Below are 16,499 nucleotides of genomic sequence, written 5' to 3'. Positions count from 1 at the left end.
GTTTATTTTTCCACCCTTCAAGCTGCACCAGTGCAGAGAAAACTAAAATTTTAAATGGTTCCATTTCCTTTAAGTACATTTTCCCTTTTTAAAGCAGAAAGAACATTTATACTTATTGCTTCACATTTCTAAGAAGACAAACACTAACAGCTTCGGGGATGAATATGAGCGTTCTTGTCCAGTTCATATTTATTCTTATCTGAAAAGAAAATCTATCTCATGTCTATTATTTTTTATTATGGCCATACACAATAAAATTCTGATATGACTCAGATTGTCATCATTTCCAGCAATTTTCAACATAGTTGTATACAGCTGAGTACCTTCAAAGTATTAAGATAGCATAGTAAGAACCATCCGAGTTTTCAGTGGTGCATCTCAGGCTGCAGAAGCAGCAACTACTAGGGTATATTCTTCCCATGGTGGGGGACTGGAGGACAGGAGGCCAAGCCAGGCCCTGCAAGGGCATTCCCTGCCTCTGCTGGGATGAGGCTGAGGTCATGTCCACCCACATTCCATGAGCCCAAGAGAATCTCAGGGAGTTAGGGAAGGCAGTATTCTGAGCTCACGCTGGGGAAAGGAAGAGTAAATAGTGAAGGGTAATGATACAAACTGTCACAGGGGTTCACTCAGAGGTTAACCTCCTCTGTTTTCCCACAGTGCCCCAGAGCTCTGTCTACTGTCTCTGCTTTGGTGATATTCACCATCAATGAGAAAAGATGCTAAGTTTACAAAGTTCTCATTTATTGAGAACTATTATGTGTCAGCCACTTATATACATTCTATTTAGTCCCCACCAAAAAGCTACAAATTAAATGTTGTTATGCCCCCATTACATAAAAGGCTACATACCAAAAACAGAAAGTAACAGTCCAATGTTAGTGAGTCCATGCCAGAGACACATGCCAAGACCAGTTTTCCCAGCCAATCTAATCACCCATGAGCTCCTTCCAGTTTCTTTGGGTATCTCAGCCTCCTTGACTGTATTGGATATCAGATACATAAATTTATCTATCTACCTGTACCAATTGAGAACACAATGAAATACTCCTACATCAAGCAGAATAAATTTAGAAGACTCAAAATACCAAGTATTTGGAATTCAGAGACTATTGAGAACTCTGTACCCTGCTGGTGGCAATGAACATTGGCACTTTGGAAAACAGATATTATCTAATAAAGTCAAATGTATACTCTGCAATCTGACCAGCCCATTTACAGTATGATATGTGTTATAGTATGATATGCGTGTGTCTGTTCTAAGAAATGTGTCTTTAGGTGATTTCACTGTTGTGTTGCCATTAGTGTACATACAGAAACCTAGAGGGTGCAGTCTACTACCCGTGTAGTTTGCGTACATACACACACATATAATAGCCTATTGCTCTCAAAACATGGCAGACCAAACAACACAAGATCAAATCAAGAACAAGAGAAAATGATGTTATCAAGAGATGCTTTAAACACGAGACTTATGAGGTGACTACTGGATTCACATGGTATAATGTCTTGCAGTGAACATTTTCATGAGTAAAAGGCATATACTCTAAAGTATAATATAACAAATATATGAACCAGCACCATAATTGTTTATTATCATCATCGAATATTACATGTTGTATCTAATTGTATATGCTTTCACTTTTATACAACTGACAGCACAATAGGTTTGTCCACAAGTATCACCACAAGCGTGTGAGTAATGGAGTGTGCTACATTATTATGATAACTATAATTTCATTAAGCAATGGAATTGTTCAGCTTTGCTGTAATCTTATGGGACCACCTTTGCATATATGGTCTATCATTAACCAAAATGTCACTAGGTACATGAGTGTACCTCTAACAGAAATGCACACCTCTGAATATGGGGCACATGTGCATGCACAAGATTTTCCACAGCCACTTTACTTATAATTGTCTCAAACTGGAAAATAATCCAAATAATGATAGAATGGATGATATTAATTCAAATCTCTTCATATTTTGGGTTACTATGCAAAAATGAATGAATTACAGCTATAGACAAGAAGAAAACAGATTAGTCTCAGAATCTAGTAAAAAATTCAGACTCCAGTAAGTATACACTATATTATTTCATTTACATAATGTTCAAAAAGAAAGCAAAACTATATTCTTGCTGAGGTGAAAAACTAAGAGAAATGAATACAAAGTTAGCCTAACAGTCAGCTAGGAAGGTAGAACTGGGAGGAAGCACAAAGAGGCTTCTGTTTCATAACCTGGGCAGGACTTACACTGGTGTTCACACTGATAATTCATTAAACTGTACATTTTTATATTGTGCATTTTTTTGGAAGGACATGATACATTTACATTTCAAAAACAGTCAAAAGAGAAAGAATGAGAGGTAAAGAAGTGGAAGCAGCAATTCTGAACAACTTTTTAAAAGAAGTTTCACTGTGCCAGAGAACTAATGATTGGTGGCTGGAGAGGACTCTCTTGAGGGCAAGATAGTGAATATTTGTGCACTGATTCAAATGATCCATGCAGATGAGGGTCAAAATCCTAAGAAAGTAAGAAGAGATGATATCCAATGGACCTTTGAAAAGGTAGATGCTGGAATGTTCTTCTGGTTACAGAATCACAGAGTTGGTGGTGGGAAGAGGAAGTGGATCTATTTCAGTGATTCTATTTTTTAGAGTAATAAGATGATTATCAGCTGAAAGCAAGGAAGAGGAAGGGACTGAGGGTATAATAAAAAAGAAAAGATATGAAATATTCTGAGAGAGAGACAGGGAGAGGTATCAAACTGAAGAACAAATAAAATAGAGCATGTGGAATACCAGGGACTTTGTATAAGTTTCATTCTTTTTTTTTATTCATTTTACACAAATGGGGTACAACTTTCATTTTTCTGGTTGTACAGGAAGTAGAGTCACACCATTTGCATAATCATACATATACAAAAAAGCAATGATGTTTGTCTCATTCTATTAATTTTCCTTCCCCTGACCCCCTCCCCACTCCTCATATTCCTCTGTACTATCCATCCTTCCTCTATTCTTGCATCCCCCCACCCCCATTATGTATCATTATTCACTTATCAGAGAAATCATTTGGCCTTTGGTTTTTTGGGATTGGCTTATTACACTTGGCATGATATTCCCCAACTCCATCCATTTACCTGCAAATGCCATAATTTTATTCTTCTTTTCAACTGAGTAATATTCCATTGTGTATATATACTACAGTTTCATTATCCATTCATCTATTGAAAGGCATCTAGGTTGGTTCCATAATCTAGCTATTTTGAATTCATCTACTATAAACATTGATTTAGCTGCATCACTGTAGTAGGCTAATTTTAAGTCCTTTGGGTATAGGCCAAGGAATGGGATAGCTGGGTCAAATGGTGGTTCCATTCCAAGTTCTCCAAGGAATCTCCATACTGCTTTCCAGAGTGGTTGCACTAATTTGCAACCCCACCAGCAATGTATGAGTGTACCTTTTTCCCCACATCCTTTCCAACACCTATTGTTGCTTTTATTCTTGATAATAGACATTCTAATTGGGGTGAGATGAAATCTTAGGGTAGTTTTGATTTGCATTTCTCTTATTACTAGAGATGTTGAACATTGTTTCATATATCTGTTAATTGCTTGTAGATCTTCCTCTGTGAAGTGTTTGCTCATTTCCTTAGCCCACTTATTGATTAGGTAATTTGTATTCTTGGTGTAGAGTTTTTTGAGTTCTTTATAGATTCTGGAGATTACTGCTCTATCTTAAGTGTGTGTGGTAAAGATTTTCTCCCACTTTGTAGGCTCTCTCTTCACATTGTTGATTTTTTCCTTTGCTGAGAAAAAGCTTTTTAGTTTGAATCTATCCCAATTATTGATTCCTGCTTTTATTTCTTGTGCTTTGGGGGTCATGGTAAGAAAGTCTAGTCCTAAGTGGACATGATGAAGATTTGGACCTACTTTTTCTTCTGTTAAGTGGTCTAATTCCTAGGTCTTTGATCCATTTCCAGTTGATCTAACAAAAGAGGTGAAAGACTTCTACAATGAGAACTAAAGAACATTAAAGAAAGAAATTAAAGAAAATCTTAGAAGATGAAAATATCTCCCATGTTCTTGGAAAGGCAGAATTAATATTGTCAAAATGACCATACTACCAAAAGTGCTATACAAACTCAATGCAATTCCAATTAAAATCCCAATGACATTACTCATAGAAATAGAGAAAGCCATCATGAGCTTCATCTGAAAGAATAAGAGACCCAGAATAACCAAAGCAATCCTTAGCAGGAAGAGCAAAGCTGGTGGTATCACAATATCAGAACTTCAACTACACTACAGAGCAATAGTAACAAAAACAGCATGGTATTGGCACCAAAATAGACAGGTAGACCAATGGTACAGAATAGAAGACACAGAGACAAACCCACATAAATATCATTATCTCAGACTAGACAAAAGTGCCAAAAACAGACACTGGAGAAAAGATAGCCTCTTCAACAAATGGTGCTGGGAAAACTGGAAATCCATATGCAGCAAAATAAAACTAAACCCCTATCTCTCGCCCTGCACAACACTTAACTCAAAATGGATCAAGTTCCATTCTTATACATTTAATGTGAGATCAGTCATCTCTCATTGAACTGCTAAAGTGAAAGCAGAGAGTAAGAGGTAAATTGTGTTCAATTGGGGTTCAGCTCTATCAATACAATGCATCATAAGGAGATAAAAACAAGTCGCTAAGAGAAGGAGGTAGGTACAATGGTGGATTCAGAGTCTCATCTGGTAAGGAAAGAATTGTGTACCTGAGTGATGGGATAGGCCACCAAAAGTGGTAAGGTCAATGGATGAAAGATTACATCCAGTTTTAGGATGGCTAAAATTGGTTTGAGGGAGAGAAAGGATAGGGATGAAGATGGAATACTTGTGGCACTGAATATAGTAACAGCTGTGGTATGACCAACGCAATGAAGGCCTGATGGGGAGGAGGAAATGGGTGTTGGTAGTGAACAGGCCAAGAGATCAAAAATCAGACTATTGTTTATGTGACCCCTAAAACTATCAAGGGTTGTTACAAAAGTAGTGCTACAGAGAAAAAACACTAAGCCATATACTATCTTCAGAATACCAACAGGAATAACTAGAAAGCAGAGAAACAGGAATTGTAATCTACTGGAGAGTATTTCCAGTATTTGGGGGTTTTGTAAGAGGCAAAATGGGAAATGATCACAGAAGAAATAAGAAGCAAAAAACGGACCTGCTCCTCTGTTGGTCCCAGTGGTATTTAGGATGGGAAAAACAAACAAGGACTAAATAAAGAAATAAACAAACAAATAGTACCTATTTGAGTGAAGTAAAGAGGAAGGAATGTCTTTAAGGCAAGGAAAAAACAGGGTCTTGAAGGAACATGAGCATGAAAGTAACACTTAATAAAAAAATAATTACAGGATAGAGGGGAATTTGCAGCAGGACTGTGCAATGCAGAACACCTAGAGGAAAGACTTACAGAATCAGAGGATATGAATGATAGACTTCCATGAAGGGCCTCTTCCACTAGGAGGCCTGGAACACTGGGTGGTGACTCTGTCAACAGGGATGCACAATGGTGCAGTGAAAGAAAATGAAGCAATTAAGCCAACACCTTCTAAAGAGGAGTCAGGAGATTGCAAATGGATTACACTCACACCTGCCAAAGGTCAAGTCACAGAACGTTCCAATGGACTTGAATGAACAACTGAAATCTAGCTATACACCTGCCTTCAGCATCTCTGAGCTAGAAATACCCTAATTAACTCATCAATCAGAACAGGTTCACAATTTAGGATTACTTCCCAAAGTATTGCCTTTAAAAAACAGCTGCAGAAATCCCCTTTAAAAAATCTAACATTCGCCTTATGCTCTCTTGATTGAATGTACCCAAATTGCAATTCTTTCTTTCCCAAATAAATGCTATTTCCTTTGTCCCCTGTGTCAATCTTTTTCTTTTAATTAAAGGTATTAATCTGAATGGCATATTGAGAGAAGATGGATTATCATTTCTATTTAGAGCCTCAGCTAGAATTGGTTGTGTAGTCAAGATCAGTCCTTCAAGAGAGGACACAAAGCTCAGACACACACACCCTTTAATCCCACTGTGAGCAGACTTGAGACTGGCAGACTGAACGCCTTGGTACTTTTTTTTTAAAACAAGATTAGTGACTTAAATTAATTGCTGTGGAATATAATTTCACTTAAATCAAGCCCATTTTCTCAGCCAGATGAGGTCTCTTTGATATTTTATGTTTTCCCTGTAGTTCGTAAGGTTTATTTTTTCTTCCAAAACTTAAAAAAAAAAAAAAAAAAAATAGTACAGAGGGCTTTTGTTTTAAAAGCAACTCTCTCCCACCACATATACCCACAGCCTGCTCTACAAAGGTCTCTTTCACCACCTCTCATTGTAGGTCTCCTCTCAGCTTCTACATTTTTCTAGATAACATTCTTATTATCCTAGTTTTTGACGAACCAACTTCAGACAATGTCTATTAACTCTTCTGACTGATTGTGCTCCATGTATCCCCTCCCCAGATCCATTCTCCATGCACTCTGAGCCTAAGAGGGGAGACTGACTGTCAGGGCTTTATCAGCTGAACATCCAGGTAGGTGAGGCCAAAGATGGCCCCAGCACCAGCCAGGAGGAGGGACGCCCACCCTGCTCCCACCTGCCCTCTGTGGTGTGCAGTACTGTGCTCCTCTACTGCAAAACTATAGGGAGATCCCTCAGCCAGATGCCCCCAAGCCAGCTCCAATAACGTGGTCCTCCCCTGCTCCCAGAGATGCCCACCACACTGCAGGTATTTGTCCTGGAATTTGAGGCCCTTAACCTCATACCTCTCATGTGAACCCCCTTCCTTTAAACTCTGTGCGATCATCCTTTAGAATGACTGTCATTCTCACTCCAGGGTCCAGGGACTCATTTTCATGTTAAGAATGCTGGCAGTTCAACACTCTGACATGACCCCCCACTTCCTTACCCACTCTTTCTCCCCTCTATTTGGCACTTGTCTTGGTTGACTGTCTTCTGTTCCTTTGTCCCCCACCAGCTGGGTCTCAATCTCCACTATGAACAGAAAGTATCGTCGGCCTCCCCTCTGCCTCCACATTCTGCCTCCATCTCCTTCCACCTCTGTCACTTGGACTTTCATGTCAATGTTGCCAAAAATCACTTTCTATTCAGTGACCCCAATTGAATTCTCTGTGTATGTTTTCTCTGTCTGTTGTTTGGTCTGGGTTTTTCTTTGCTGTTTGATTATTTCTCCATGTCTCATCCAAACCTGAGTACCAAGCAACAGTGGCACTCTCGAAAAGCTCTGGAACTACCCCTACTACAGAACCAAGGGCCGTGAGAGGCTTGTCTCCTGTGCTTAGGATCTAACTTGAGTTTCCCCATAGAAAATGCTCCCATCCTTCAAGTTCAATGGGTGGTTCTTCTTCATACTCATAGTGGCCCCAAATGATGGTATTCTTAGTTAGTTTCAGACTCAGGCATGACTTTTCATACATCTTTCTGTTTGTTCATTGTTGGATTTTAGCCATTTTCAATTCTCCTTAGGGAAAAGCAGTGGATATATTGTGACCACATTTTCAGATGTGCCCAGCCTCTCCATCATCCTGCTCATCTGTATAATTTCCTCCTTACTTTTTTCTACAGCTTTACCTGTCCTCAATTCCCTCTGAGACTTGAAAGAAAACTCTAGAACCTCCTGACCTTGACCTCTGGGCAGGGCCACTGTGCCTGCATCCCAAGACTCTTCTCCCTTGACATTTTCTCTTGCTTTGACAGATTTTATTCCCCACAAGCTCTCTCCTGTGTAAGAGATAACTTTTTCAGTCTCTACTTCTCTGAAGATGTCTTTATACTTTCTCGTAGGCAATTGATCTTTCAGCTAGGCATAAGATGGAAGGTTCAAAACCATCTTCAAACCCTCCCAAATTTTGGAAGCACTGTTCTTTATGTTCCTGCATTCCATTTATTGATGAATTCTAATGCCCCTTTGATTTTATTCTTCTGTAAGAGAATCCCTGTTTGTTGTTCAAGAATTACATAATATAGAGATATGTGCATTTTTAAAATTCAGCTGTTTAAGTCTGAAGATCATTTCCTTCACTAGCTCTATTTCCTCTTTCCTCCCTTTTCTGTCTTCTTCATAAATATAGTCAACCCTCTGTATTTGTGAGTTATACATCATGGTTTCAACCAATCTCAGATTGAAAATAGTGGAAAATACCTCACCTAAACTGAACATGTGCAGTATATAAGTATATAAGTGACTTGGGCATTACAGATTTGATATCCACAAAGGGTAATAGGGGAGTCCTGGAACCCACAGTCCACAGACATCAAGGGATGTGTTTGTATGTACTTTTCTCTCTTTCATCTCTCTTTGAGAAATTCAAAGAGAATTTGGAGTTCCGATATTATCTGTCATCTTTTCTCTCTTATTTTCCCTCATTTTTTCTCATAGTCTGGAAAAATTTATTCAACTTTAAATTTCAACCCTTTTCACTTCAACCATTACATTATTAATGTCCACAAAATCCTTTCTTATCACTTGCTTTTTTTAAAACGCATAACTCTTATTTCATGGTTTTACCATTTTCTCACATCTCTCAGTTTACTGGGGTTTTACTTTGTTCTTTTGTTTTCTCTACATTCTCTTCTTCTCTCTGTTTCTCTTAGCTTTTCCTTTTAGTCAACTTGGCCTTTTTTCCCCATACATAGCTCAGTTGTCGTGTATATTTGTCCATCAAAATTTAAAATGAAGGCTCCGGCTAATTATTCTGAAGGTGTTTAATCATCCTGTCTGCTGAGTAAAACCTCTGCCTGAGATTTCTGTTTCTGGACCAGAAGGTCTCTGCTTTAGGGAAAGATGGGGGAGCTGCTTGAAAAGTTATGGGTTCCAATATCCCAAGAAGAAAACACTTCCCTTCCCACACTAGCAGCCTTGACTTTCCTACTCAGTTTCTTAATTTTCTTGGAGACATCCACATTTTTTTATCACTTGGAGGAATTTTCTGTAATCTGCCTGGCATTTTGTAACCAAAAGTAGGGAAGTAGGGAGAATCTGCCCCACTCCAAACAAACTTTCAACCAAGCTCTTTGTCTTCCCTGCTTGCAACTCCTCCCTCCCAGCCCATGAACTTTAAGACCAGACCCCTATGGCTCCAAAGGCATATCCCCCACCACACAGATACACCCTCTTCCTGGGTGTCCCCTAGCTGCAGTCTCCAGTTCTCCACTATTTCACCAGCATGCATCCAAGCCGCATCCACCATCCAGGAAGTCTTAGAATCTCTCAGGTGGTTGAAGGAATCCTTTATGGTCTTGTCCCTTTGCAAGATTTTTTTTAAATCCCTTCATGTAATTGTAATGGCCTCCCAAAAGGGAGAAAATACAGAACATGGTAAGTCTATTGTCCTTGAGCCAGAAACTTGAATGAAAGTATAAAGGAGAAACAGGTAGGGGAATATTCAGTCACTCAGGTCCCTGAGACCTGGGAATGATCATGCCCATACCTAGGTAGACTTCCTTGTAACTGGTTGTCATCATGACACATCAATGCCTAAGCATACATGTTCATTTCTTAGGGTAGCTTTGAGTCTTCTCCACAGAGTCTTGAAGGCTTTGTCTTACCATTATCAGTGAACATGCAAAGCTCCCAGGGATCCCACATCAACTCTTTAGGGCACACCAGAATTAGGAGATTTAGGGGACCAACTTGGAAGCAAAGTTATTTAGTACAGTGGCAAGTGGTAAACCAGTAATGAGAGGCCACAACTGCCACATTCCAAATCCTGCACCAACCCTGCTTATAAGATCATTCTGGGAATTAAATGAGATAAAATATGTAAAGTTTATTGAAAAATTTTGGCAAACATAATTACCATTCCTCTTCCTTCTTGCCCATCACCGAGCCACATGCCCCTGAATACCCACTCCTCTTCGCAAAAGAGTAAGAACGACAACAAAAGTTCCAAGGAGGAACTGCTGCCTTCCCTCAGTAGGCTCAAGAGCTCAGCAGGGGAGCAGAAGGAGATACAGCTTTAGTTCAGTTTCACAAAAACCGAGACCCAAATACAAAGGGTAATTGTTTTAGTCATTTTTTTTGTTGTTGTCGCAATGGCCAAAAGACCTGATAAGAATGACGTAGAAGATGAAAAGTTTATTTGGGACTCACAGTTTCAAAGATCGCAGTCCATGGATGGCCAACTTTGTTGCTTTGGACCTGAAGTAAGACAGAAAATCATGGCAGAAGAATGTGGAGGAGGAAAGCAGCTTAGGACATGCAACCAGGAAGGAAGAGATGGACAGAGAGAGAGAAACCTCTCCTCTTACCAAGAACAAAACATATACCCCAAAGGGATGCCCCAATGACTCACCTCCTCCAGTAACACCCCACTTCCCTATGGTTACCACACAGTTAATCATTTCACCTGTTTGCGTTGTCTCACACATGAGCTTTGGGGGGATACCTCATATCCAAACCATAACAGTAATGAGCCACACAAGGTTCCTGCAAAACAGTAATTCACGTCCTCGCCACTGGAAGATTTTCATTTGAGTGTTCTGAAGAGAATCATAAGAAGCTTGTTCATCACTTCCCTGCCCAGTCTGCGTGTCTCACGGCATTCACCCAGCATGAATGGCCTCACCAAGCCGGTCTCTGGCACCGGAAGGACACCAGGGACCCTGGGATATGCAGTACAGGTGGGGCACCACAGAGACTGAATTGGTGGCCCTCCCCATAGCAAAGCTGTAGACATGACACACCTGGTGTGAGACTCTTGCTCAGTCTAGAGCAACTGTGTGAGCATGAGAAGTTATTTTACCACTCTGGTCCTTAGCTTGCCTTTTCTGTAATTGTGGAAGAAGAAAAAGGATAAAGAACCCAAATGAAGTTACTACCCTGGGTGTCAATCAACAATATGACAACTGACAATGGCCATTTGTGGAAAAGTCTAGCACAGCACATTCCAGAAACTCAGGAAATTCTTCCTATTTGTATAATATTATGCCTGTTAGAAACATTTTTATGGAGAATCAAGTACTTTCTGGACTGATCTTGATACTGTATTCTCCTTTACATTTACCCTCTGCTAGCGATTAAAGTTTTCCAGACATTTTTCAGGACCTTTGCCTCTCTAATGTGAAACTTTCCTGATTTTCTCAACCCTGATTCGCACAGGTTAAACCCACAAATAAATTCTGTCCATGTATCACTTCTTCCTCCCTCAGCCCACATGGTGTTCCCACTGGGTTTCTGAGCCATTCTATGTTTCTTAATGATGCTGTTTGGAAGCTTCCAGAAGTAGGCTATTATGATTACCTAAAGACACACCTTGGATGGAGTGCAGCTATAGGTAGGAGCATTCACTGCAGTTGCCCCACAACCTCACCCGATGCTTCTGTGTCCACTTTTCTGACTTCCATGGTGAGAACCAGCCTTGGGCAATATTTGGAAGAAAGATGACTAACAGTTCAGTCCCAGCATACAACCTAAGGGTCCCCCCTTGCCTAAAGTGCTGGGTTGAGCCTTCAGATCTCCCAAAGCAAAGGATTCCAAGAGTGAATGTTCTGCTGGGAAAGCAGAGAGTTTGCAAGTGCCTTGACCAGGTACAGGCTGCCTCTTAGTTACAACTTTTCCCACTCCTCACCTTGAGTTCTTCATTGCAAGGAGCTTACAACATGAACAAACTTGGACTCCTGGGTTTTTTTTTTTTTTTTTTTTTCCTCTCCACCTTTCTTAAAAGCCACCAGCTTGCCAATCAGATAAGTCAAATGATGTTTCTGTGCTAATGACCAAAAGAGAAAATACTGTAATATGCATGAAAAAGCGATGTTGTCTTTCGTGCATATAGAGCCCAAATAAATTAATAAAAAAAAAAATTCACCATTCTTCCTAGAGAAAAATAATCACAAACAAAACATTCAGCAAAAAGAGCATAGGGTTTATAAAGAAGCATATGACAGTATATCCGGTCTCACCAGTAATCAGGAAAATGAAGATTCAAATCACCACAGGTTTCTACTGAATGACATTGATTTAAAATTTAATGTTTAATTCTGGCAAGAGGCTCTAAAGTGAGCAGTGGTCATCTTGACTTAGAAACCTTCGATTGTTACAGTCACAACTTACGAAATATCCAAAAGGCTTCAACCCACTTCAACCCTTGATCTAGCAATTCCATTTGTGGGAATGCAAGTTAAGGAAAAAGTATGAAATGCTGATATTTATGTTCACATGGTTTATCACAGCACAATTTAGAAAATCAAACAACCTTGTAATTAAAATGAATAAAAGAGCTCTTCTACTGTTAGATGGGAAAATGACTGTGACATAATGTGAGGTCATGAAAGCATGGCACTCGAAATCACATATTCAGAAAAATCTCAGTAGCATCAAGGCAATATCCATAGCTGCATAAATAAGACTAAGAGTAAATAACATTAATGTGTTAGAGATTACGAGCAATTGTTAAGATTTGGGGCTTTTTTCTCCAGTGAAATGTGGTTTTTACAAAGAACATCTATTACTTAGATGAAGAGCAAAACTTCTCATTAAAAATTTTAAAGGATCCCAGTAACATCTACCCACCTCTGCCTATTAACTCACACTCAGGAGACAGCAATTCCAAGAGGTAGACTTCTAATCTTCAGCCCAAGACCAGCACTGGGGGTGTGGTAGTTTGGGATGGGGATATGGCAGGCAGATTCCCATGGGCAGCTCCTGCCCATGTCCTGCTGGGAAGGAAGAGAAAATGTTCCTCCAGCACTCAGTTATACCCTTTCAGACTTTGAAAGGCTCAGTCATTCACCATACTCATCAGAGACATCTCACCTGAGTTGAGCCTTATCCTGGCTGGACTACTTAGGACAAGTTCTTGTCACTATTCTGAACTCAATGTTCTTACCTTTAAAATGGTCCCTCTATTTATACCCACACACTAATGATCATTTCTAATGATACATATGATTACTTAATATCATATTCTTACTATATCATCTTTTTTTCAATATAAATATTTTACCTTCTTAAAATAATGATCTGGGTCCATTCTATTCTACACCTTGCTACACACAGTGTGGTATGGAAGGAAAGGAGACCAATATCTTTTAGAAACTCCTACGTGTTATTATGGTTTCAATTTGAGGCATCCCCTCAAAACTCATGTGTAGGACAATGTGAGAAAGTTCAGAGGTGACATGATTGGGTTATGAGAGCTTCAATTTAATCAGTAGATTAATCCACTAATCTGGATTAACTGGGTGATAACTAGAGATAGATAGGGTGTGCTGGAAGAAGTGGGTAACTGGGGGACATGCCTTTGGGGTTTATATTTTGTCCCTGGTGACAAACTCTGTCTCTCTGCTTCCTTGTTGCCATGTCCTGAGTTTCTTTCCTCCACTGCACCCTTTCACCATGATTTCTCCATCACCCAGGGCCTAGTGCAATGGAGACAGCCATCTATGTATTGAGACCTCTGAAAACATGAGCCAAAATGAACTTTTCCTCCTTTGTGTTGTTTGCGTCAGATCCTCTTGTCATAGGATAGAAAATATGACTAAAACATGTCAAGACACGATCATTAGCTCAGTAATTATTAACTATCTAATGTGTCACAACAATCCAAATTAGCAAATGGCTTCAATTTCATGTGAGGATTGAGGCTCAGAGAAATGAGCCTCAGAGTAAAATGCTGAAGGCCACCATGCTAGTAAGGAGTAATCCAGTCCCAATGCCTGGGTTCCTTGACAGCTTGCAGAATAGTCACAACCTCTGGTTAAAGCTGGAACTGAGATGCACTAAGTGGCATAGTAGTTACAACTTTTAGAGTTCATAGGGCACTCTACTTGTATGGCTGAGTTAGTTCATTTTCTGACTATCTTTCTTTAAGAAATCCTTTTAACTTTTTGGTGCTGTTTAACCCTATCCTATCCAGAGAAGTTAGATAAGTAAACTTGTTATGTCTAAAGTCATTAACTGTGGGCATGTAGGGTGTGACTGGCAGTCTCTAAGACATTCTCCTGTAAGTTGGTAACATCGCCTGGTTTCCTATTCTTTGATTGCTAGGTGGGAATTTTCTCTCCCTTCCAGCTCCCCAAATACATTTCAACTTCATTGAAGTCATTTTATTTATGAACTCTGAATACAGAAGGTACTATTGTCCAATATGGACATGCAAGTTTTATAAAGCAAAATGTTGAACTCTTATAGTATAAATTGCTAACTTCTATTAAACCTCTTTTCTGCTCCCACTTTTTTATTTGATAAATATTTTTTCTATACTATTCGGAAACATGGATGTTCTTTTCTCCATTTCATAGATGAGGAAACCAAGATTCAAGGTTTATATACCTGGCCAAAGGTATTCAGTGAAAACTTCATTTCAAGTCAACATGTCTGTGTAGAATATGGCCAGCTTGATCAAAACGCTATAAGCAGTACAGCTTTCCATTAACCAAGTCAAGGGCATCATGAATGCTTTCCCACCGCATAAAAAGATAATCTAAATAACAAAGCCTAGAGTTTGCACAGCTCAGGGAGAGATGGGCAAAGATGTATTACAATTACTGATCTGAGTATATTGAACCATCCTTGCATTCCTGGGATAAATCCCAGTTAATCATTGTGTATGATCTTTTTGATATGCTGTAGGATTAAAATTGGTAGTGTCTTATTGGTAGGATTTACATCTATGTCCATCAGGGATATTGGTCTATAATTTTTCTATTTTTGTCATACCCATGTCCTATTTTATTATCAGGGTAATGCTAACCTTGTAAAAAAAGTTTTAAAGTTTTCTCTATTTTAATTTTGTTAGAATAGTTTAAAAAGAAATGATTTTTAGTTCTTCTTTAAAACTTTGGTAGAGGGGCTGAGGGTGTGGCTCAGTGATAGAGCATGTGCTTAGCATGCACAAAACCCTGGATTCAATCCTTAGCACAAGAAAATAATGACATTATTGAATTGGTACAATTCAACAGTGAAGTCATTTACTCTTGGGTTTTTCTTTGCTGGAGACTTTATTGTGGATTCAATTGTGTTACTTACTTTTGTTCAGTTCAGGTTTTCTGTATTTTCATGATTCAGTTCAGATAGGTTATGTGGCCAAAAATTTATCTGCATTTTCTAGGTTTCCAAATTTGTTGATGTATGATTATTCAGAATAGTCCCCAATGACCTTTGTATCTCTGTGGTATGAGTTGTAATGCCATCTTTTTTATCTTTAATTTTGTTTAGTTGGGTGGGTATTGTCTCCTTTTTCTTGGTTAGTATAGGTAAAGGTTGTCAATTTTATCTTTCAAAAAAACTCCTTTTTGTTGATCTTTTGTATGTTTAATACTTCATTTATTACTGTTCTAACGTGTTATTTCTTTCCTTCCACTATGTTTTAAAGTTTAGCTTGTTCTTGCTTTCCTAGTACTCTGAGATGTACCAGTAGGTTGTTTATTTAAAATATTTGTGTTTCCTTGATGTAGGTATTTATTGCTATAAACTTACCTCTCAGTATTGATTTTACTATTTTTCTTAAGTTTTGGTCTGTGGTTTTCCTGTTTTCATCTGTTTCAAGAAATTTTTAATTTCCCTTTTGATTATTTGATGACCTATTGTTCATTCAATAGCACACTACCTAGTTTCAATGAATGTGTACAGTTTCTAAAGTTCTTTATGTTGTTAATTGCTAGTTTTATTCCATTGTGGTCAGAAATGGCATGTGATATGGTCTTGTGTTCTTTCTATTTGTTGAGACATGTTGTGGGCTAATATATGGCCTTTCTGGAGCATGTTCCATGTGCTGATGACAAGCAAGTAATTTATGCAGCTGTTAAATAAAATATTCTACAAATGTTAGCTCCATTTGATCTATGCTATAATTTAATTCCAGTGCTTCTTTGTTGATTTTTGTTTTTTTGGTTGATATTTCTAATACAAAAATGAGGGGTTGAAAAACAACTGTTGCTGCATTGGGGCCTCTCTCTCCCTTTATATCTAATAATGTGTGCTTTATAAAATTTGTACTCCAGCATTAGATTCATATACATTTACAACTGTCATATCTTCTTGTTGAATTGATCCTTTGATCATTATACAGTGACCTTCTTTTTCTCTCTTCATAGTTTTTGATTTAAAGTCTGTTTTATCTGACATAAGGATAGCTATTCCTGCTTCTTTTTGGTTTCTATTTGTGTAAAATGTATTTTTCCATCCCTGTATTTTCATGTGTGTGTGTGTGTCGTCATTGGCGGAGCTCCTCACAGGCAGCTTATTATTGGGTCTTGCTTCTTAGTGCTTCAGCCAATCTGTATCTCTTAAATGGGGAATTTAATCTATTTATATGCAAGGTTATTATTGATATGTAAAAGTTTATTCCTGATATTTTGTTAATTTTCTTCTGGAATTTGAATATTCTTTGTTCTTTTCTTCTGCTACTATTTATGTTTGTGGCTTTCTTTTTCTTTTCTTTTGTGTATCTGCTCTTCTGGTG

Source organism: Sciurus vulgaris, assembly GCF_902686455.1.
Source record: "Sciurus vulgaris genome assembly, chromosome: 3".
Taxonomy (NCBI): Eukaryota; Metazoa; Chordata; class Mammalia; order Rodentia; family Sciuridae; genus Sciurus; species Sciurus vulgaris.
Note: the sequence above shows the minus strand (reverse complement) of the source record.